The 1,951-nt window shown below is 43.9% G+C and overlaps 1 pseudogene; it reads left to right on the top strand.

Moving 5' to 3' along the window:
- Nucleotides 1-283: 283 nt before the first annotated feature.
- Nucleotides 284-1,278, top strand: LOC131811247 (heterogeneous nuclear ribonucleoprotein A1-like; annotated as a pseudogene).
- Nucleotides 1,279-1,951: the final 673 nt, after the last annotated feature.

The following is a 1,951-nucleotide window of genomic DNA, read 5'->3' as shown; positions in this document are numbered from 1 at the left end:
ATGACAGTACAGACAAAAGGTTGATATCCAGGATCTATAATGAACTCCTCAAACTCAACACACACAAAACAGACAATCATATAAAAAAATGGGCAGAAGAGTCCTTTCTGCTTGTGGACGCCGCCGAGTAAGCATCGTTAAAGTCTCCCCTCCCAGCGCCGTCATGTCTAAGTCAGAGTCTCCCAAAGAGCCTGAACAGCTGCGGAAGCTCTTCATTGGAGGTCTGAGCTTTGAAACAACCAATGAGAGTCTGAGGAGCCATTTTGAGTAATGGGGAACACTTATGGACTGTGTGGTAATGAGGGATCCGAACTCCAAGCGCTCCAGAGGCTTTGGGTTTGTCACATATGCCACTGTGGAGGAGGTGGATGCAGCCATGAATGCAAGGCCACACAAGGTGGATGGAAGAGTTGTGGAACCAAAGAGGGCTGTCTCAAGAGAAGATTCTCAAAGACCTGGTGCCCACTTAACTGTGAAAAAGATTTTTGTTGGTGGCATTAAAGAAGACACTGAAGAACATCATCTAAGAGATTATTTCGAACAGTATGGGAAAATCGAAGTGATTGAGATCATGACTGACCGAGGCAGTGGCAAAAAGAGGGGTTTTGCTTTTGTAACATTTAATGACCATGATTCTGTAGACAAGATTGTCATTCAAAAATACCATACTGTGAATGGCCACAACTGTGAAGTAAGGAAAGCGCTCTCTAAGCAAGAGATGGCTAGTGCTTCATCCAGCCAAAGAGGTCGAGGTGGTTCTGGAAACTTTGGTGGTGGTCTTGGAGGTGGTTTTGGTGGGAATGACAACTTTGGTCGTGGAGGAAACTTCAGTGGTCGAGGTGGCTTTGGTGGCAGTTGAGGTGGTGGTGGATATGGTGGCAGTGGGGATGGCTATAATGGATTTGGTAATGATGGAAGCAACTTTGGAGGTGGCGGAAGCTATACTGATTTTGGCAATTACAACAATCAATCCTCAAATTTGGGACCCATGAAAGGAGGCAATTTTGGAGGCAGAAGCTCTGGCCCTTACTTCGCCAAACCACGAAACCAAGGTGGCTATGGTGGTTCCAGCAGCAGCAGCAGCTATGGCAGTGGCAGGAGGTTTTAATTACTGCCAGGAAACAAAGCTTAGCAGGAGAGGAGAGCCAGAGAAGTGACAGGGAAGCTACAGGTTACAACCGATTTGTGAACTCAGCCAAGCACAGTGGTGGCAGGGCCTAGCTGCTACAAAGAAGACATGTTTTAGACAATATTCATGTGTATGGGCAAAAAAACTCGAGGACTGTATTTGTGATTAATTGTATAACAGTTTATTTTAGTTTCTGTTCTGTGGAAAGTGTAAAGCATTCCAACAAAGGGTTTTAATGTAGTTTTTTTTTTTTTTTTTTTTTTTGCACCCATGCTGTTGATGGCTAAACGTAATAGTCTGATCATGACGCTGAAAAAAAAAATGGGCAGAAGATATGGACAGACACTTCTCCAATAAAGACATACAAATGGCTATCAGACACATGAAAAAAATGTTCATTATCACTAGCCATCAGGGAGATTCAAATTAAAACTACATTGAGATATCACCTTACACCACTTAGAATGGCCAAAATTAGCAAGACAGGAAACAACATGTGTTGGAGAGGATGTGGAGAAAGGGGAACCCTCTTCCACTGTTGGTGGGAATGCAAGTTGGTGCAGCCTCTTTGGAGAACAGTGTGGAGATTCCTTAAGAAGTTAAAAATAGAACTTCCCTATGACCCTGCAATTGCACTCCTGGGTATTTACCCCAAAGATACAGATGTAGTGAAAAGAAGGGCCATCTGTACCCCAATGTTTATAGCAGCAATGGCCACGGTCGCCAAACTATGAAAAGAACCAAGATGCCCTTCAACCGACAAATGGATAAGGAAGATGTGGTCCATATACACTATGGAGTATTATGCCTCCATCAGAAAGG

The sequence above is a fragment of the Mustela lutreola genome, chromosome 11, assembly GCF_030435805.1.
Source record: "Mustela lutreola isolate mMusLut2 chromosome 11, mMusLut2.pri, whole genome shotgun sequence".
Taxonomy (NCBI): Eukaryota; Metazoa; Chordata; class Mammalia; order Carnivora; family Mustelidae; genus Mustela; species Mustela lutreola.
Note: the sequence above shows the minus strand (reverse complement) of the source record. Positions and strands in the feature narration are given on the sequence as shown.